The sequence below is a fragment of the Aethalodelphis obliquidens genome, unplaced genomic scaffold, assembly GCF_003676395.1.
Source record: "Aethalodelphis obliquidens isolate GAN/ISIS:26980383/991018 unplaced genomic scaffold, ASM367639v1 scaffold68, whole genome shotgun sequence".
Lineage (NCBI taxonomy): Eukaryota > Metazoa > Chordata > Mammalia > Artiodactyla > Delphinidae > Aethalodelphis > Aethalodelphis obliquidens.
Window position 1 is genome coordinate 2,395,472 of NW_020838012.1, and position 23,498 is coordinate 2,418,969.

The window sequence follows — 23,498 nt, forward strand, 5'->3', positions numbered from 1 at the left end:
TCTATTATCTCTTTTTCTCTGTCACATATGTATACTTAGAGTCATTATGCAATTTAATCCTGAATTATATGAGTCCTCAGATGTAAAAATAACTAAATATCTAACACTAATTTGAAACAAACCTAAATAATGAAAGACTTCAGTTAAACCTAAGTAATGAAAGATTTTGGGTAAACCTTCTAAATATGAAAAACAGTAACCTTTAAAGGAATAGTGAAAAATGCATAGTAATAAGGAATTCTATTCTTAAGTAGTAAATCTTAGCTTTCCTTAGAACTAAACCCTTTGGTCCTGAAAATAAATGCACAGTCCTTAGAAGATTATGACATATCAGCAATGATAAGCATCAAATTAGGTCAGTGTGATTAACAATAGAACATGTTGCATATTAGGTTGTCAATTTATGTCTATGAAATGAAAAAATAGATCACATGGTGACTCTAATTTCCTACTAGATAAAGATAATTGTAGAAACTCTGGGGTCATTAGCTCGCTGGGGGTTGTCAACACATAAGAGTAGTACATCTTTGGTAAACTACTCTGTTAAATATAGATTGAATTATTTGTACTTGATTTACTTAACAGTACAATAGGAAAAACCTAGCAATATTAATTATACATCAAGTAACAGTTATCCGTACTTTGTGTATTTCATGAGCAAAAATATATTGCATCTTATACACATAAGTAAATGGCAACAATGAAAGACTCGTAAATCCAATAGCATGACTCTCCTGTTTTGTTTCAGAAATATAACTCATTAAAATAATAGAGAACCTTGAATGCTCTTTATTAGTTTTAAATTATTTATGCAAGAAAAAATAGTTTTTCCAATAAGAAAAATGTTTAGAAAATTTGAAAACCCATTTTCAAAGAAAGAAATTATTGCCAAGTTCTAGAAATTTGCTTTATGGTTTTATTTCTTCTGGAAAACTGCGATTACAAACAGAAGGATTTCTCACAATAATTGTGCATGAAAAGAAAAACATATTAAATCAAGAGTAATTTTAAGAGACCATAACATTTGTTCTAATAAGAAGCAGAGTAATTTTCATATTGCAACATAACATTTGCTTTTTATTTCCTAAAATTTATTTTCATAATTGATTTGGTAAGAATATTAAATATGGTAGTCACACTAAATCTTTTGCATATTCCTCTGGGTTTATAGTTATTATCTATATTTCTTTTAGAAAACATTTCAGTTTCAACTGAATTTAAAAATCATGTATCATTTAATATTGATGATCCACAGCAATCATAATGCCTAGGACTGGAAATGTAATAGAATAAATTGACCATATCAAATGATTAATCAAATTAAATGCTAGCCTATTTAGTCTATTCAGAAAGTATCTAAAGACAAAGATCGAGTTTTATACACTTAATTAATTTTTTTTTCTGAATTATATTACTACAGTAATTTTCCTACATACTAAATAGTTCCATTCTGAGAGCACATACGTTAAGTCCGATTTTTTTGTAAGCCCAACAAAGTTAGCCTAGGTACCTAACTAATACAATCGACTATATAGTACTGTACTGTAATAAGGTTATAATACTTTTCACACAAATAATACACACAAAAAAAAAAACCCAAAAAATAAAGAAAACATTTTTAATCTTACAGTACATTACCTTGAAAAGTACAGTAGTACAGTACAACAGCTGGCATACAAGGGCTGGCATCAACTGAACAGGCGAGAAGAGTTACTGATGGAGGAGAGAGAGGAGATGGGAGATTGTAGAGGAGAAGGATCGTCAGCAATAGGAGATGGAGGGCAAGCTACAATTTCATTCACGCCTGCTGTTGACGGAATGCATGTTCACATTTTTTAAAGTTCGCAACTTGGAGGTTTGTATGTAGGGGACTTACTATAATTATTCCCTTTGTACATTTTTCTTTAATTATACATTATATTATACATTCTTTATACATTCTTTAATTATACATTAATTCAAGCTAGTAAATAAAATGAGAGCTTTCCCTAAAATTCTCTGGTAATAATCTTGGTCATTTTTATGTATTGCTTTATATTCTTATTTGAATCATGAATAAAATAATATACTAGTAATCAAAATAATATTATTGCAAAATTATATCATTTTGATCATTGCAAAAGTATATCATTTATATATATGTAGATTAAATGTAAAATTATTTAAATTAGGTGGTTGGTACTCTGTGATAAAGATTAACCTGAACTCAACTTATTTGCCTTTCTGGTTAAAAGATATATCTTAAAAGAGACTCCTTATAAAAATACATTCAACACTGCAAATAAAATAAATCAAGACTGAGAAAATTGGGACAGAGGGAAAATGAGGATAGGAAAAGGGGATGATGTCAGAAGTGAGATGAGTACACTGAAAGCATATCAACTGTTCCTGTATCTGCTGAAGATGGGACACAAATTTAGCCCAAAGCTTTCTAGTAGTCAACACAAGGAAGGATCAATGATTCATTTAATGGGTCACAGTAACCTCGAAATGAAAACAAAGTACTCATTCAGGAAAAGACCTATTACTGGCACTATAACCATAAAAACATTTCCCATGTGTCTTAATAAAAGCAATATTAGAAATTACAACCATACCTACATCCTTCCAATATAGTACAGTCAGAAGTGCTCTGACATTTCTAGTAATAACATTCTCAACTTAGGCTGTTCTATGACACAGAACACAATTCAGTAAAGCCAAAGCAATCTAATTTGGATGGACACAACTATCATGTGACATGGCTTAACCCAACAATCCACTGCAGAGTTTCTAAAGTAGTAAGTTTCACATTTTCACTTTACTTTAGGAGCTGTCCTGTGTGCCCATGTGAGTGCTCATGAATATACATGGGCACATAGATAAAAGGAGATCCACTACCACTTCCAACCAAAAATTTAATAATTTGCTCCAGCTTTATATATTGTGGCATAATATGCAGAAGAGGTTTGAAATTTGTTTGTTGGTTTGTTTCTAAAGGATAGTTTGAAAACTTCCAGATCTAAGCAAAGAGTTAGACTGAATATTGTTTAGGAAAACCTCAATCACTGATTCTCAAATGAGTGAGAATAAGTGAGGGTTACTTCCATGTTATGTTTCCTGACAGCTTTTTGTAATATTACTATTTTATTTTTTCTTGTCCAGTACAAAACCAGTTATTTTAAGAGTTAGTGGAACTAAAAGATGATCAACACCACCATATTTTTTAAAGGTAATGGTGCTGACAAGGAACACATATGCTTGAAGAGACAACCTGGATTAGCCTAATGGTATTTTTTTGTGTGTGTGGTACTCGGGCCTCTCACTGTTGTGGCCTCTCCCGTTGCAGAGCACAGGCTCCGGACGCACAGGCTCAGCGGCCATGGCTCACGGGCCCAGCCAATCCGTGGCATGTGGTATCTTCCTGGACCGGGGTACGAACCCATGTCCCCTGTATCAGCAGGTGGACTCTCAACCACTGCGCCACCAGGGAAGCCCCCTAATGGTCTTTTTAAAGAAGTTTGTTTTTTATTTCAGGACTAAACAACAAAGTATAAAAAATACATGTTTTTGGATTAATGCCAGGTAAATGTCTACAAGCTTGAAAGGAACTGCAATGCAATCCTTTATGAAACTAAAAATGCAGGTGTCTGACATACATTTCAAAAATTCTGAATTAGAAATTGCAGAATAAGAGGAGAGTAAATATAACTACTCAAAAATTTCCACAAGTAATCCTATTATGTATTCCAGGTTGAGAATCACAAACTTGTTCCAAGTATATTAAATAGAAATATTACAAAAACTAAAATAATTTCTTTCTTCATTTTTAAAGTTCCGCCCATTTTGTAGCTGGTCCCCCAGTCAAATGCCGAAAAGAAGCTGGAAAAGATTCATAAAGCACATACATTGTGGGGTAAAGAAATATTACACCTACAAACCTTCATTTTGCTATCACATTGCCTTTTCTATCTTTGAATATCAACCACTAAGGTAAGTGAGAAATGCCAGGAGCAGAGATTTGGGACTTCAAGCATTCTTGTGGCTTTGTGTGTCCGCTTCACCACTGCTATGCTCCTGATTGCAGTGGTGTACCACTGGGCAGAATATTACATACACAATACATTTTCAGTCAGGTTAAAATGGGAAACATCGAAACAAGCATTAAAGACTGACTTTTCTAGAGACTATTTAATTAATACTTTCTTGTACAACACAAATATATTTTTTACATAGATTTTCAGAATATTTCAGAAAGTATGTTCACTGACAGGTGAACCTAAGGAGTAAGGAAGTACTGAATAAACAAGAACTTCATAATTTTCCTTCTGATTTCCCATTTACCACATCTTCTAAATTTCTAGAGTGAAATTTTTGATTTTTATCTTTAAAAATTAAATCTGTTCTGCTCTATCACAAACCTGATTTAGCCCAAGAGTAGTAACAGAATAGCTTTTTTTTTTTTTTTTTTTTTTGCGGTATGCGGGCGTCTCCCTGCTGTGGCCTCTCCGGTTGCGGAGCACAGGCTCCGGACGTGCATGGCTCACAGGCCCAGCCGCTCCGCGGCATGTGGGATCTTCTCGGACCAGGGCACGAACCCGTGTCCCCTGCATTGGCAGGCGGACTCTCAACCACTGCGCCACCAGGGAAGCCCCCAGAATAGCTTTTCACCAGCTATAAAGTATCTCTGACTATATTTTTCCATTTTAAAAATACCTAGTTTTTTTATTCCTAATATGTTTCACTGAATGTAACATTCTATACTGAGGGTAAAACTTGTCATTAGTTTGGTCTATTATTGAATTGGACTCACAATATTTTAAATGTTTCTCTTTATTCTCTCTGTTCCTTCTGCTCTTTTTTCAGCCTGTGCGAGTCAACTCTAGTTCGAAGTAATGTCTCTCTAGTCCTTCTGTATTTAAAACTCTTTTTGTGCATTCTGTCAGTTATTCTCATGTAACTACCAGACTTCCATTGTTCTCCATGGGCTTCATTTATTTATCAAATCATGGTCAAGTACCTTGCTTGAAGTCTAGCCTTTCCACAAAGAATAAAGTGAGAGAAAAGGAATGTCTGCTTCACTCACGTGGTATAATCTTAGAATATAAATGTTTAAAAGGTAGGATAGTTAATTATCATAAGTAAAGATATTCCTATGGTGGAAAACACTTGGGTGCAAGGGAGACTCAATTTGAATGACTCCAGATATTATGGGTTGATAGGCATTCGAACCGTTCATTGGGAAAAAATACTGTCAAACACTTGCTTAAAAAGGTACTATGAATTAGTCATATCCCTGAGATTGAAAACCATAGAAAAGTGGTAGAGCCAAAGAAAATATGGGAATAAAATTAACACAGGGCAAGTGCTTTGTTTCATATTTTTTAGCAAAAATATATGCAGAACTTCTGCTTCTGGGTATAGTGGATTACTTTGTGGTTGACCATTGTTCCTGCTGAGCACAATTAGAAAATCTGGGGAAAATTATTTTTTTAAAGGCTTCAGATATCTGCTAATCCCTTGAAGACATAAAGATCTGATAATCTGGAGTTGAACTCTCAATGTGGAGCTGATTTTACTACTTTGGGGTCATTTACTGGTACTGCTTGAGAAATTTACCTGGATAGAAGGTCATTGCCTCCCAGTAACGAGAAATTATCTGAGCTTTTGGTGATCTCTTGTGTCTATAGTGACAAAAATGAAGACTTTTGGGCCCTAAAACACAAGGTAAATTGTCACCCTCGAATCTGTGCCAGGCAAAAACCTGAAAACTTTAGCCAAAATCATTGGAAAAAGCTGGGTTTTCAGTATCCTTTCCTAAATAGACAAAAATTAAGCTCAGGAACTGTCAGGGAAGGACCCACGTGATGTTTTCAAATTCCATTGAAAACCCTGGAGAACGACAGGGATTCAATAGTAGACTGAGCTTTACCAAAAGTGTGATGCAGCCTCAATTCTCTGATTGGTTAAAGTGTTGAAACCCTTATTCCATCCGCCCAGTGAAGAAATGAAGATATCACCTGAAGTCTGAAAAATATTTGTACAAAATATCCAGCATTAAATTGAAAATTCCCAAGAATGGCAACCAGAAAGACAATGTGACTGATAACCAAGAAAAAATAAAAAGAATTACATGATCTAGACTGACCGATTATTCTGATGTCAAGTTCAGAGATCAGGCCTTCACTTTAACTTTGACAGTTCCGTGTGTGTGTGTGTGTGTTGTGTGGATCCTTTAGAATTTTCTACATATGAGCTCATGTCATCTACAAACAGATAATTTTACATTTTCCTTTTCAATCTGGATGCTTTCTATTTCTTTTTCTTGCCTAATTATCCTGGCTGGATTTTCCAGTTCTACACTGAATAAAAGTGGTGTGATGGGCATTCTTGCCTTTGTTCTTATCTTAGAGGAAAAGCTTTTGGTTTTTCAACATTGAGTATGAGATTAGCTGTGAGCTTGCCATGCCCCTTATTATGTTGAGGTACATTCCTACTACACTTAGTTTGTTGAGAGTTTTTATCATGAAAGAGTAATAAATTTTATCAAATGCTTTTTCTGCATATGTTGATATAATCATGTGATTTCTTTCTGTCATTCTATACATTTGGTGTATCACATTAATTAATTTGCTTATGTTGAACCATCCTTGCAGTTTAGGAATTAACCCCACTTGATCATGATGTATAATCCTTCTAATGAACTGCTAAATTTGGTTTGCTAGTATTTTGTGAGGAGTTTTGATTCTGTGTTCTCAAAGGATATTGGGCTATAGTTTTCTTGTAGTGATTTATCTGGTTTTAAAGTTGCAGGATACAAAATCAACATCAGTTGTATTTCTATACACTAACAACAAGCTACCTAAATTGGAAATTAAGAAAATAATCCCATTTACCATAGCATCAAAAATAATAAAATACTTAGGAATAAACTTAACCAAGGTGGTAAAAGGCTTCACTGAAAACTACAAAACATTGATAAAAGAAATTAAATAAGTCACTAATAAATGGATAGACATCCTGTGTTCATGGATTGGAAAAATTAATGTTGTTAAAATATCCATAAGTAATCTACAGACTCAATGTAATCCATATCAAAACCCCAATGGTATTTTTTACAGAAATAGGAAAAACAATCCTAAAATTCATATGGAACCACAAAGTCCCCAAATAGCTAAAGCAATCTTGAGAAAGAAGAACAAAGCTGGAGTCATCACACTTCCTCATTTCAAATTACAAATCTACAGTAATTAAAACAGTATGGTACTAGTCTAAAAGCAGACATACAGACCAATGGAAGAAAATAGAGATCTCAGAAATAATCCACACATATATGGTCAACTGAGTTTCAATGAGATGCCAGGAATGTACAATAAGGAAAACATCATCTCTTCAACAATTGGTATTGGGAAAACTGAATATACACATGCAAAAGATTGAAATTGAACCCTTATCTTACACCATAAATTTAAAAAATTCAATTCAAAATATATAAATGTAAGACTTGAAACTTTAAAACTCCAGAAGAAAATATAGGAGAAAAGTTATGTGGCATTGGCCTGGGCAATGATTTCTTGGAAATGACACCAAAAGCACAAACAATAAAAGCAAAAACAGACAAGTGAGACTACCTGAAACTAAAAAACTTCTTTGCAACAAAGGAAAAAAATCAACAAAGTGAAAAGATAAGATGACCTACAGAATGGGAGAAAATATTGGCTAGCCATATATCTGATATGGGGTTAATATCCAAAATATATTAGGAGGAACTCATTCCTAATTCAATAGCAAAAAAAAAAAAAAAATCCCTAAATAAACTGATTTAAAAATGGGCAGGGCTTCCCTGGTGGCGCAGTGGTTGAGAGTCCGCCTGCCGATGCAGGGGACACGGGTTCGTGCTCCGGTCCGGGAAGATCTCACATGCCGTGGAGTGGCTGGGCCCGTGAGCCATGACCGCTGAGCCTGCGCGTCCGGAGCCTGTGCTCCACAACGGGAGAAGCCACAACAGTGAGAGGCCCGCGTACCGAGAAAAAACAAAAAAAAAAATGGGCAAACATAAATCACAATCTTACTGAACTATTTTGTTGTTAGTATGCCCCCCCACACACAGACATATACGTAAATTCTTAGTTAATAAGACAAACATTTTCTACCCAGTCTATCAAGAGCAACTTACATTCAGAGTAAGTGAAATTTGAATATTCTAAATTACAGATCTCATCTTATATATGATTAAATTCATAATTTTTCAAAAAGAAAAATTGTTAACATATTGTTTAAAATTTGTTGCATTACTATTATTTGTTTCTGAAGACAACAGTGATAGAAATCTAATGATTATATATCCAGATAAATGCCCATGCTTATAATGAAGAGACTTTTAGTTCCTTTAAAGGTAAAATAATCGTTTTTTGGACTAGGCCACAGAATTAAGATGACAAATGGAATGGAAAGTATCAGAATAAGGTATATATAATGTGATGTCACTGTGATTCGACCACCTTAAGAAGTGAACCTGTGGCAAATAGTATAACTCCAGTACCAAGACTAAATGACAAAATGACATTTGTACGGTCTACCACAGATTCAGGCATGAGGTCCCTGAAGAAACCATAACCAGATCTGAGAGGCCTGCTATTGCAGCATCCAGTTCATTTTAAGGAATGGAATAATTAGTCACTAAATAAACGTTCTGGTTTAAAAAACAAAACAAAAAATGGAAAACAACTTAGACATATTTCCAAAGAAAACATACATATGGCCAATAGGTACATGAAAAGGTGCTGAACATCATTAACCATCAAGGAAATGCAAATTAAAACCACACTGAGATTTCACTTCACACCTGTTAAGATGGCTATTAACAAAAAACAAAGGCTAGCTGTTGGTGAACGTGTGGAGAAATTAGAACTCTTGTACACTGTTGGTAGGAATGTAAATTGGTACAGCCACTATGGAAATCAGTATGGAGGTTCCTCAATAATTAAAATAGAACTACCATATGATCCAGCAATGCCATTTATGGGCATACAGTCAAAATAATTAAAATCAGGAGATCAAAGTAATATCTTCAGTCCCATGTTACTGAAGCATTATTCACAATAGTTAAGCTATGGACATAACCTAAATGTCCATCAACATTTAGGTAAAGAAATATGGTATTCTAGCTTAAAAAAGAAGACAATTCTGCCATATGCAGCAACATGGATGAACTGGAGGAAATTATGTTAAGTGAAATAAGCCAGTTACAGAAGGAAAAATACACATGATTCCACTTATATGAAGTATGTAAAACAGTCAAACTCATAGAATAGAGAGTAGAATGTGGAGTTGCTGTTCAATAGGTGTTAAGTTTCAGTTATACAGATAAATAAGTTCTAGAGATCTACTGTATGACATTGTGTCTATAGTTAACAGTACCATATAGGCACTTAGAAATTTGTTTAGAGGGTAAATCTATGTGAAGTGATCTTAACATAGTAAAAGAAAATCACTTTGACAAATATGTTCAAGAAAATAGTGGAAAAAGATGAATTAAAAGGATGAAAAATTGTAGATATCATCTGATAATTGGAATCTATATAATTGGAAATTAAGATGTCAACAAATTTAACAGCACATTAAAGAGTAGAAGACAGAATTGGTGTACTGGAAAGAAGAACAATTGAAAGTATGCACACTGAAGCAGAGATAAAAAGAAATATAAATAAGTAAAAATGTAGGAAAAAGACACATAGAGTGAAAATTTCTCACATATATTTAAATGGAGTCTGAGATGGAGAGAAAAAAGAATGAGGCAAAATCATTATTTGAAATAATCCTAGCTGAATTTTCCAAATCTAATGAAAGATGTGAACCTGTAGATTGAAAAAGCTCTAACACTGAAACAGAATAAAAAGAAATAAAATGAAAACCAGAGGTAGGCACATCAAAATAGGATTACTGAAAAACAAAGACAACTAGGAAACATCAAAATCCAAGCAGGTTATTTTTTGTATATCGATAAGTCAATTTTATTATAAAATTTAAATGGAAATTCAAAGAGGAAGAGAATTGATAAGGCAATCATGAAGAAGAACAGGGTAGAAGGATTTAATCTGCAAAAAGCCCAAAATTTATGTATAATTCTCAAAAATTAAGTCATTGTAGCACTAGTTTGGGAATAAACAATATGCTATATTAAAAAATAGAGACTACATGAATAAACTCATGCATATATAGTCACCTGATTCATATCAATGGTGGCAATGCAGTTCAGTGGATAAAGGATGGTCTTTCCATTACATGGAACTGGCATAATTGGATATCCATATGCAAAAAACAAAAACAAAAAACTTGATCTTAAATTCATACCATTCTCAAAAGCCAACTTCATGTTAATTGTGAAAATTAAAACAAGAGAGGTTTTTAGAAGTAAACACAGGAGAATTAAACACAGTTTGAGTAGATGAGTGGGGAGGAAGGTCCAAGATGAATATTGAAGGCGGCTCTTTGTGGCACCATGCATGAGAATTTGGCTTTGTTGAAACTTCCAGTAATTATACAGACACTACTGAGCTGCGTCTGAAACGCCTCATTTTTACAAACTAGTCAAAATAGTTCTGTGACTGCGGAAAAATGCTGATCAGCATGAAAAAAATACATAGAGAATACAGGTGTTTTACTCAGATATGTATTCTGCTCATATAGTTTTGATTCTGCCAGAATTAGTTAACAAAAGAATTCTAGCTTGTGAAAAGCACCAGAATAGATGCCCCTGAAGGAGGCAAAATGTGAAGCAGCTTTAGAATCATCACAAAACCACAGTGACATACACAGAATTAAAAATGAACACTTGTATGATTATTAGCACATTTGGAAAATAAAGTGTGCTTTATTTTTCTGTGCTACATGGTTTAACACGTGGTTGGCTTTGTAGGCAGCATCTGTTCTTGCTCCCACTAAACTGGAAGTTGGAGTTTGCAACTGAGTGTTAAAAAAAATCAAAATCATTAGTGAGCAGTTGAAGATATTTGAGGGAAAACAGAACTTTTACTTTAAACCTGCCACTGTAAACAACTTAGTTTATTTATAAAGTGTATTTTCTTCTAAGTCTCTCTTTGGCCACACTTCCAACCTAGGATTTTCTCCTTGCCACACTTTGCTTTTTCTGCTGTCTTTTCCTCTGACACATCACATTCCCCTTTATGCTCAGATCCCCAGGATGCATGGTCTACATCTCTGCTCACAGGGCTGGCCTTTCCAGCCAGTTCACCAACACTTCCCAGCACTTCCTATATCCACTAACCCTGATGAATAACAAACATTCTTTCTTTCTCATTTATATATTTCTTATAGAAAAATATTTGCATCCCCCCCACCAAAAAAAAAAAAATTTTCTCAACGAGAAGACACCACCAGGATTTACTTGCTATTTCCAGGGCTCCATTGATTATTTGCTTAAATTCCTCTCCCAACCAAGAGATAACAGAGCCTTCTCAGCGTCCTCTTTTGGGGTAGTGTTTCCTATCCCAGTCTGATGACTTAGCTGTGAAAAAATTTTCTTCTTTTGAGTCTAAGGGCAAGTTCCAGAAGCCAATTTCTTCCTGTTCTCCAACACATATGACCTCAGGCAGCTGAGCCACATGTTAATAATCTGCAGATGGGTCAATTTGAACTGACAATTGAAGTTTCAAGTCTGCTATTTCTTTTTATCTACTGAGGGCAGGCATTCATACCTTTAGTCTTCTTCCTTCTGAAACAGCTTTACTAAGAGACAGTTATACAGGGAAAAGTTTGTTTTTTTAATAACTTCAAGATCTTTCCAGGAAAGCTAATTTATAAATTGCTCTTAAAGTAATTATTTCTGGGTAGTTCCAGTGTTTTCTCCACATCATATTTCAGAAGGCTTATTACAAAGTCTCTTGAGTCTTTAAAATATGTGTAAAAGTATTTTATTACTTGCCTTTTTGACTTATGATCAGAATCCTGTCATCTTAATCCCAGCTACTTTCCACCTTATCATATAATGCCACCAAAACAGAGACATGTCCACCTTATATAAGTCCTAGCACTGGTCTTACAAATGATTTTGTAAACTCTTTCATTTGTCTACTTTATACCTGCTCCTCCTGAGAGTTTCAGTGGCATATTCTAGGCACAAATCAAAATATTTTTCTCATGTAACTGGCATTACATTCCCAATACATTTCTCTATTTTCTGGCTGTTTTTGACGTAAACAAATCATTATAATACTTGATTGATGACCAAATCACCAATAATGTACTTTCTCTAGGGAATTCCACCTCTACGGGTGACATCTGCCTTGGACATCTTATAACAATCTTGTAAATGCTTTAATACCTTAAGATTTGGTTAACTGGCATGGCTCAATTATATATCCATTACTAGCCTAAAACTTCAGAATGATGTTTCTTAATTCTCTCACTCAAATACACAGAATGGTTCGTGTATTTAGCACTTTATTTGAATCTTTCACTATTAAACTGTGCACAATGTTCATCTCATAATGTCCGTCTTCTATTCAGTCATATGCCAATTACCATCATGGTCTGTGTCATTTGTCAGCCATAGTGAAGAAACACTCTTGTCTCACTTTCATCATGATGATTTAATCCAAAACACAGCTGAGAGCTGCACCTTAATTCATAAATCCCAGATGAATTTTCAAAATATAACCCAGATGTTATCCCCTTTGGGAAACTTCTATTCTCACCACACTTTAGTCTTAAAAGAGTATTCAATGTGTGCTCAAATTCAACCATAAGGAAACACTGAAATCATTAGAATGAGTTAAATGGATTTCACTAAGGGTTTTGTGGGGGAGATGGAGGGGAGGGCTAGCATTGAGCACCACACTATAAACAAGTTAGTCTTTAAAAATCCCTTTAGGGAATTTCTGGTCCTCAAAAATCCTATTTGGTTAAAATGCCAATCTGTTTCCTTTTCCCTTTGACTTCTCCACCATTTTCTCATATCACACATCATAGTCTGCCACTTTTACAAATACCCACTCCAGACATGTGGACTTGGGTTCTCCCTTCCTTTCATGTAGAGAAATATCATCGGCCATCTGGCCTTCTCCAGACATCTCTATAATGTTATTGATTTAAACTTTCTCCATATTCTTCATTACATCATAAACTTGTTCAAGTTTTTTTCATTTCTTGTATAAGTTACTAAATATTCTAGCATGCAAAAACTAAATATTTTAAATTGTCTAATTTATAATGGCCCTCTATGCATTCTATAGCACATTGTAAATGTAAGTTTTATGGAGATTGGTATAAGGTGTATTTATTGCAACTATATTTTGTTTACAAGAAAAGAATATGCTCAAACTAAAACTAAAATGGCCTACAGCTTTTGAAATATCTGTTTAAATGTTTGTACTGCTCTTGAAAAATGTGAAACTTTTAAATTATTTTATTGTCTTAAAAAGACTTAACTTGAGATCTACCCATTTAACAGATTTTTAAGTATGTAATACTGTAGTATTATCTACAGGCAGAATGTTGTACAGGTGATCTCTAGAACATATTCATCTTGTGTGGCTGAAATTTTAGCCTAATTAATTAGCAATTTACCTCTTCCCCCAGCCCTGGCAACCACAATTCTATGTTTTGCTCCCATGAGTATAATTTAGATACCTCATGTAAGTGAAATTATGTAGTATTTGTCTTTCTGTGACTGGCTTATTTCACTTAGCCTAAGATCCTCAAAGTTCATCTACGTGTCCATATAGCAGGCATGGAAAAGAATGAAATTGGACCTTTATCTTACACCGTATAAAAAACTCAACTCAAAATGGATTAAAGACTTAAACATAAAATCTGAAACTATAAAACTCCTAGAAGAAAAATAGGTGAAACTTTTTTTTATTTTTATAAGACTGATTACATGGTATACTTCTGTTGAGATACGCTGTAAAAGTTTTTGTAGTGTGTTATAAATCTCCACATTATAAAAATATTTCCATAAGTAACATCAAAACACATAAGTAGGTGGTTGGATCATTGTAAGAACTTTTACAAATATCCTATTCCATTATTTTCTAGGGTGGATGATATGAAGTCATTTTTAGTAGCAAGGCAACTAAACATTAAGACATAATAAATGCTTACATTTAATTACCCTGAATAGCGATATTTGTTATAATTTGAAATTTTACTTACATCTGACAGATGGCCAAAAGTTGGTTTAACTGTTTGAAGCATAAGTTGCTTGGTTATTGGGTTTAATGCTAGAGGAAAACCAAACAAAATATTTAGAATATCATCAAAATAAATAAAAAATAAGCAAAAAATGGAGAAGTTGTTAGTATTATCTTTACCAATATTTTGATATAAAAGACAATATTGGATTTTCCCTAATAATAAAATTGACTCACTGGGACTTCTTTTTAACTTCACATTCACAGACAACCATAAGCGTGAATTGTTTAATCTAATTTGTACAATGTCTAACTTAATAGTCAGAAATTAGAAATTGTATAGTACTTCACATGTGGCAGATATTATTGATTGCCTACCCCAAAGCCATTAACTTAGTCCTTGCCAGAATCACTTTCCATGACAGAAGCTAAAAATATCAGACATTTGCTTTTTTATAGGATATGATGCTCTTAAGTTATACCCATGTGACCAAAACTAAAGTAGTCATAATTTATCATCCGAATGGGAGCACATTTGAGAATAAAAGGGAAGTATTCATAATTCTGCTTGGACAGTAGAGCACATCTGAAGTGGAAATGTGCCAGGGGACTTTTGGGAATATCTAGATTCCAGGATATAAAAACAGTCTAGGTTGAGCAACTACCCTTTATGCTTTGGACAAGGCTGTGTTGGATCACAAAGCTTGAAGCAGAATCTTGGATGCATGAAAGGGACTACTGCCAAAACATTGAGGATAGCTGAATGAAAAAACAGAAAGAGTCAGAATCTTTTCTGACGTAGTTGAATAGTTTGCGTCTTCTTACACAATAAATAGTTTTATTCTTTTAATTAATTGTTCTTTTTACTCACATCAAAAGCATCCTAAATAATATATTTATAAATATTAATATGTAGTGAAATTTGGGACCATGGTACTTCATGCACAACCCATTCAACTATTGGACAAACTTGTTTTAATAATTTTTCCTCCTATGGCTTATGTAATCTTTGTATTCTCTTTTATCTTCAATATAGGAATTTATGATGAATCCACTAATTTTTAAGGTAAAATGTCAGTTTCAAAACACACTACATGATATCAATAACCAATCTTATAGTCTACTTAAAATCAATATTAATTTTAAAACTATGATGCAATTTAATATCTTGAAAACTAAACAAATTTGCTCTAAACAACAGAATTTTAAAAGCAGTGGAGTAATTTATAACACATTCATTTGATTGTAATGATTAGAATACACTTTAAGCCAGCTAGAGTAAAAAAGATGTATGCCTAATAAGGACATACAAAATAATATAGCAAGTTCTAAGGACATAGTTAGAATTGAATCTGAGTTCAGAAATATCAGAGAACAAGGGTGCTAGCTTTGTATGTTGGGAATAACACAATACCTCTCATACCGCTACGTTTGAACCTCCTTACATTATCAGCTGGCTTCCCTCACAGGCTCTTAATGAGGAAACCCAAAATCCAAGTTTACATAATCTTGTAATTCAGGATACTACAAGTTGGCCCTAGTGTTTATGACAGAATTTACTTATTGAGAAGATAATTGGTTTGTCCAAACCTATAAATTTGTTTACATTAGATTAAGAGTCTATCTCTGGTTCAGTTAGAAGAGATTAAGAAACTTTCACTTCTGGGCCTGTGAATGGAACATGAAAATGAAGAGGTCTGATACAAGAAAGAAGTCAAGCAAATTAGAATTTGATAGGGTATATTAAATGCTAGGCACCCCTCAGACAACTTTCATAATATCTAATGCAATCCTCACATAATTTCAATAAGAAAGATTTTCTGGCAACAATTATACAAACGAGAAATTGATGCCTCAGGACAATTAAGCAAGCGTCATTGCCAGAATTTTAGCCAAGGTCTGTCTATCTTGATAAAAAGGTAGAAAAATGGATAATGACTTTATTAGAAGTTACAGATATGGCTATTGATTTTTGTTAACATAAGGCATAAGCCAGAATTGTATGGATTTTTCCTCAATTTTACCAGTGTAAAAGTATAGGAACATCATTTTGTCATAATAGATGTTATACTATTATTCATGTTTTCTTACACCAACCTTAGATTACCCATATCACTATGTTGCTTTTAATAATTTAGAATATCAAGCAGTTTATATCAGAGAAAAGAATATGTATCTAAATTGAAATTAGGAAGCAGTTTGTGGTGTGCCTATAGTATTATCATAACATTTAAACTGTATTGAATTTGAATAACAAAAAAAAGAAAATCTAGGAGAGAGTGTTCATTCAAAAGCAGATTTTATTTGAGATGAGGTTCGTATTTTTTAGTATATTAACAAAATTGTTCAACCATCACTATCATCTAATGCTGGAATATTTTCATCCCCGAAAACAAATGCTGTACCTAATTGCATTCAGTCCCCATTCCCACCTCCACCTAGACCCTTGGCAACACTAATTTACTTTCTGCCTCTATGGATTTGCCTTTTCTGGATACATCATACAAATGAAATCATACAATATGTAGCTTATTGTGTCTGGCTTTTTTAGTTAGCATAATGTTTTTGAGGTTCACCACGTTGTAGCACAAATTGATACTTCATTACCTTTTATGGTTGAATAAGTCCCTTGTATGGACGTGCCATGTTTCTTTAGTCATTCATCAGCTGATGTACATTTGTTTCCACTTTGGGGCTAGGAACATTCATGTAAAACTTTTTGTGTGGACATGTTTTCAGTTCTTCTGGGTATATACCTAGAAGTATCATTACTCAGCTATATGAAAGCTCAGTGGTTTACTTTTTGAGAGCTGCCAAACTATTTTCCAATGCACCATTTTACATTCCCATCAGCCATGTATGAGGGTTCCAATTTCTTTACATTCTCATTAACACTTATTATTGCCTGTGCTTTTTATTTTGCCATCTTAGTGGATGGAAGTGACATCATATTTTTTCTGATTAGCATTTCTCCTAATTTGGAGAACGGATATTCAAGATTATTTGCTCACTTTTTAACTGGTTTATTTCAGTTATTTTGGTAGAATTGCAATAGTTCTGCATATATCCTGGATACTAGACTGCAATCAGATGTATGATTTGAAAATCACATATCTCTTATTTTGTGAGTGGTCTTCTTAGTTTCTAAATAGTGCCTTTTAAGCACACAAAAGTTTTGTCTTCTTTAAAATTTTTTAAGAAGTCAACTTTATCTATCATCTCTTTGGCTTCATGTTCTTTGAAGTATCACATGTAGAAACCATTGCCTAATGCAAGGTCATGAAGATTTACATCTATGTTTTCTTTTAAGAGTTTTATAAATTTAGCTGTTACATTTCAGTATTTGATGCACTTTTAACTTATTTTTTGCATATGGTAGGAGGTAGGGGGGTCCAAACTTATACTTTTGCTTATAGATGTCCAGTTTTCCCAGCACCATTTATTGAAATTGTCTTAGTACTATTGTTGAAAATCAATTAACCATAAATATGTGGGTTTATTTCTGGATTCTTAATTATATTTAATACCTCTAAAATTTATCCCTATGCTACTACTATACAATCATGACTACTGTAGTTTGTGTAGTAAGTTTGGAAATACAGAAGTGTGAGTCCTCCTACTTAGCTCTTCTTTTCTGAGATGCTTTTGACTATTCTATGTTCCCTGTAGTTCCATATTAATTTTAGGATCAGTTTGTTGATTTCTGCAAGAAAAAAAGAGAACTGAGATTTGATAGGGGCTATGTCGAACCTGTAGATCAGTTATGTCGAACCTGTAGATCAATTTGGTGAGTATTGCCATCTTAACAATATTAGGTGTTCCAATCCATGAATACACGGTGCCTTTCATTTATTTAGGCTTTCGTTAAATTTATTTCAATGATGTTTTGTAGTTTTCAGTGTACAAGGCAAACATTTCTTTTATTAAATTTATTCCTAAGTATTTTATTCTTTTTGATGCTATTATACATGGACTTATTTTCTTAGTTTCATTTTCAGGTTGTTTATTGATAGGGCATAGAAATACAGTTGCTTTTTATATACAAATTTTGTATCCTTCTGAACTCATTTATTGACTCTGATAGTTTATTGTGAATTTCTAAGGATTTTCTATATACACAATTAAGTCATCAGCAAAGAGAGATAGGGTTAATTCTTCCATTCCAGTAAGGATATCATCTTTTTTTATTACCTAATTTCCCAACAGATGATCTTCATCAGGATCTGAAAATTCTGTGCTCTGAGACTGCTTCTTTGATAGTGATACCTGCAATTTTACCAGTGTATAAAATTTTAGGAGCGTAAAACAGGACATTTTAAGGCAATCTTCAGAAGTAACCTACGGCCACAAAAGATCCTATGAGGCAGTAGTTCTCAAAGTGTGCTCCTCAGGCCAGCAGTATAAGTATCACCTGGTTCTTTGTTAAAACTACATAATTCTTGGGCCACAGCCCAGACTTACTGAATCAGAAACTCTGAGCTTGAGGACCAATAGTTGATATGCTCTTGGAGTTCCATTAGTGCTCATGGAGAAAACTACTGCTACAGAGAAAACTAATGCCACATACTCCAAAGCAGGTGAAGTTGGTATCCACATGAGACGGCAACTCCTGGGTTGTGCTCAGATCCTTTTGTAGCAATGAATGCCAGTTGTTGTTCACATTGCTTGCCATCTGCAGGTATTACTGGGAACTCAGCAGATCCCTCTCCACTTTGCCTCTCTTGGAGAATCTGACAAGTGGCTTGCTGCTGGAGGAAACAGATCTGCAGCATCAGGCACCCAGGCCCCTGAGGGCTGAGAAAAACCACAGTTCCTTGACACACCTGTAACTCATTTGGGGAGGTGCTGCTTGTGAAGCTCAGCTTTATCATCAAAAACTGGATTCTCCATTCAAAAAATATACTCCCAGCAGCTTGCAAAATGAGATCAAAATCACCGAGTACTACAAGTATTTTCTCATTATAGAAATTACTTTTATAATGAGAAAATACTTGTTTACATTTGTTATAAAGAAGTAGCAGTACATTTTGAAAAATACTAAATGTATAAAGAAAAATACATAATGATGTAATCAGTAATGTTTCTTTAATAGTTACTGTATTATACCTTAAGGTATGATATTATTAGTATGTATCTATGAACTCCTCCTTTCCTAACCTTCTACCCACACATATCTATTACGTATTATTCATTTCCAAGTGTGCACATGGTAGGTTCATTAAAATAGCAAAAAAAAAAAAAAAAAAAAAGAAATCTGACCATTTGACAAACATAGAAATAACATAAGCATTTATACAAGCAGTGGCTAAACTGGTTAGGTTTACCAATTAAAATTCAAGGGTTATAATTAAATTAGAGTATAAAATCCACCAAGGTAAATACCTAAAATTAAAAGATACTAGTTGTTAAAAGTAAAACAATCCTTCAGGTGAATGAAAACTTGAATATTTCAAAATACAGGTATAGGAATTTAAAGTAGCAAGAAACACAAATATGAAAACATAGTGCCTCCTAGTATATTATGAAAGTTCATATTTTTCTTGGGAATTGTAGCATAATGAGGTCTAGATTCAAGTGAGCTTGGAAAATAAATATTTGAACAGAAAACATGCAGATGATTGTTATTCAAAACATCAGAACATAAGCATGTCTTAATAAAATTACTTGTACATTTTAGGCACATCTTTCTCTTTTGTCTAACATTTGAGAGTAGAATCCTAGCCATATTGGTTGGCCAGAAGTGATATGTTGATACTGTATTAACTATTTTGCTTCTGTTATTTTTATATTTTGCAGATGTCACTTCATCCTAGTTTTAATATTTAAAAGGAACATAAAATAACACGATATATCAGAGGAATTGGTATGTTGTAAGAAAACAGTCATTATATTTTTAAAAGAACAAACATGAAAGTAATTTCCTAATTTGCCAAAATGGACAAAATGAAGGATATGGGTATCTCAATTTAAACTGAAAAAACAGTTCAAGTTATTTAAATTTTTTTCCTGAAATTTTTTAATGATAAATCTAAGGTATTGAAGTTACCTCTAACTACAAGTAAAGGGCAATCCAGTGGATTTGTGCCCCAAAGCACTAATGAATGTTGAGGTAATCCTCATAAAATTTCATTCAGTTGCAATAATGAGAGAGAAAAAAAAAAAACTTTATGTCAAATATTTCCCTATACAATTGAAACCATCTGTTTCTGAAAATTGCATACTGTTTAAACAATATTATTTAGAGTTCTATTCACTTCATGGCCACTCATCTTAGTATTTACGGGAAAATAGTATTTTAATGTCATTAAGATAGCATTTGTCACATTACTGCTGCGGTGGTTTTAATGGGAAAATTCAGCTAATTTACAGGAAATGTCTCAGTACACATAACTTGGTGGGAATTTAAGAAACAGTGATATATATATTACATCAGATATGTATGTAAAAAAATTAAAAATAAAAAATAGAAGATATGAATGTCAGGAGAAGGCTAAAAAATTGTCAATAAATTCCCATCAATAAAACTTTAATAAATCAGCTTCCGGTGGGTGGCTTATTATTTACTTTGTGTTTATGAATATATTTTTAAGAACAACTTTTCTAGTTGGTTATAGATCAGCATCTTTGGCAATAGCACAATGTTTGTGAGAATTTTGTACAATGAGCTTTTAAATCTGTGTGTGAATGAAATGCAGATATATTTAATCTCGACTAATCCTGCCTGTGAAATGCCTGAGCTTAGCTATAGAATGAATAAGAGTTGTATTTTTAGTAAATTGAAGATTTTCTTTTTTTACATCTTTATTGGAGTATAATTGCTTTACAATGGTGTGTTAGTTTCTGCTTTATAACAAAGTGAATCAGTTATACATATACATATGTTCCCATATCTCTTCCCTCTTGCGTCTCCCTCCCTCCCACCCTCCCTATCCCACACCTCCAGGCGGTCACAAAGCACAGAGCTGATCTCCCTGTGCTATGCGGCTGCTTCCCACTAGCTATCTACCTTACGTTTGTTAGTGTATATATGTGCATGCCTCTCTCTCGCTTTGTCACAGCTTACCCTTCCCCCTCCCCATATCCTCAAGTCCATTCTCTAGTAGGTCTGTGTCTTTATTCCTGTCTTACCCCTAGGTTCTTCATGACATTTTTTTTTCTTAAATTCCATATATATGTGTTAGCATACAGTATTTGTTTTTCTCTTTCTGACGTACTTCACTCTGTATGACAGACTCTAGGTCTACCCACCTCATTACAAATAGCTCAATTTCGTTTCTTTTTATGGCTGAGTAATATTCCATTGTATATATGTGCCACATCTTCTTTATCCATTCATCCTATGATGGACACTTAAGTTGTTTCCATCTCCAGGCTATTGTAAATAGAGCTGCAATGAACATTTTGGTACATGACTATTTTTGAATTATGATTTTCTCAGGGTATATGCCCAGTAGTGGGATTGCTGGGTCATATGGTAGTTCTATTTGTAGTTTTTTAAGGAACCTCCATACTGTTCTCCACAGTGGCTGTATCAATTTACATTCCCACCAGCAGTGCAAGAGTGTTCCATTTTCTCCACACCCTCTCCAGCATTTATTGTTTCTAGATTTTTTGATGATGGTCATTCTGAATGGTGTGAGATGATATCTCATTGTAGTTTTGATTTGCATTTCTCTAATGATTAATGATGTTGAGCATTCTTTCATGTGTTTGTTGGCAGTCTGTATATCTTCTTTGGAGAAATGAAAGTTAAACATGGAACTATAAGGACTTCTGTTATTTGTTCATTCGGTAAAAATTTTAGCTTCAACTATGTGCCATAAATAAGGATAAATAAAACATAGCTATGACCTTGGATAGACATATACACTAGTGATAGAGAAGTAATTAAAATATTTAAAATAAAATATGAAAAATCTTCTAATAAATACTGGGGGAGAAGAATAGAAAGAGAAAAGTAGCCCAAAGCTCTCAGAAAGGATTCAGAAAGGCATTTCAATTAATGGAATCTCAAATATAAGTAGAAGGAGTTAAAATTCTGTTATTTTCTGTATTAGTAAGGCATACACTAAAAGTTCGTGGTCAGTATGGGGCCCTACATTTCAAAATGGGAGTAAACCAGGAAGATATCTGGCAAAGACAATGTTAACTAGAAAAAAAGCCCTATTAGGAAAAGTAAAAATAATGGATGCTATTTAGTTAGAAAAGAAAGTTGTGACATCATGAAAATGGAAAGTTAATGTTTCTTCAGATTCTTGTAGAACAGACCATGACAAGCCTATCAAAAATACATTATATTTGGGACTTTGCTTTTGCTTATGATGGACTAGCTTGTGTCAAACCCACTCTACTGACAGGAACAACTAGAAAATCTGGGTAAAATGCATTAAGTATCTTTGGAGGCATCAGAAATTACCAAGACAACCAAGATTTGAAGGGAGAAAATCTCAGAGAGAATGGAAAATGCTGAAACTGTGGCTTGGTGCCATTTTTTCTTTCCTGATATCTGCTGATTCCTAAGCAGGGGAAAGCTTAGAGATTGAGAATCAACTAGAGGTTGGTGTATGAGTCTGAGAAGTTATGTAGATCTTTTGGCAGTCTTACGGTGCAGGGAAGGGCAAAGCTAAAGCTCAGGGCCAATTAAGAAGGCTGATTAACACATCAGATCCTGGAAGTCTGCACTCAGGTACAAGGTCAAATCTGAAATAGACCTGCCCTAAAAAAACTGAAACTCAGCTTTAAGTTAGCTCAGTTTCAATACTGGATTCAAGAGATAAGCCAGAAATATGCAAAAGTAAATATCTATGGGAAAGATAAGATCATTCAGATATAAAAATTATCCCTACTGTATTTTTACACAATAATTAGGATTCAATCATATATTATGAGGCTATCACAACACAAGATCAATATACATAAAACAAAGGGAAAAAAAAGAAAATGAAAAATAGAGATTCAGGAAGGTGATCTAGATGTTAAAGTTATAAGGATTTTATAATAATTTTGATTCATAGGTTTATGAAAAATATATTTCAGGGTAAAAAATTTTAGTAGTTAGCTAGTATCTGTTAATAAAAATCAAAAGGGAATTATAGAATTAACAATAAAATAACAAGAATTAAAGACTTGATAATTGGGATTAAGAAGATTAGACACAGAGGATTAATGAATTGGATATAGCTCAGAAGAAAATGCTCAACTTGAGGCATGGAAAGAAAATACAGAGAAAAATTTAAGAAGATGTCTGATGTACTAAGGGTTATAATCCCATGAAGAAAGGAAACAATGAAGTAGAGCAATATTTGAAGAGGTATTACCAAGAACGCAAGACATAAAATACAATCAAAAAATGTAAAGTGGGGCTTC